Genomic DNA, 361 nt, shown 5'->3' with positions numbered 1-361 from the left:
GAAGTATCTACACTGTGGCAGAAAAATCTAAATTGAAGTATTTATACAGATAATTCAACATCCTGACCATTCTCTCCTCAACCTCTCAAATAATCGCTTTACAAAAATCATATAATAATTAAAACAGATTTTTTTCTCTTTAATAATTGTCACAACACCCAACTCACTTTTCTGTTTAAAATCTGCTTCGGTGATGCTTCTTACACTTTAATTGCATACGAATCACCTGGGGATCTTGTTAAAAGGTAGACTTTGATTTGGCAGACGTGTAGTGGGGCCTGAGTGTCTTCACTTCTAACAAAGTCCCAGCAGACGTCAATGCTGCTGGCCTAAAGACCACCCTTGAGTAATAAATCATATA

Source organism: Pteropus vampyrus, unplaced genomic scaffold, assembly GCF_000151845.1.
Source record: "Pteropus vampyrus isolate Shadow unplaced genomic scaffold, Pvam_2.0 Scaffold155, whole genome shotgun sequence".
Lineage (NCBI taxonomy): Eukaryota > Metazoa > Chordata > Mammalia > Chiroptera > Pteropodidae > Pteropus > Pteropus vampyrus.
This window is presented reverse-complemented; position numbering follows the sequence as displayed.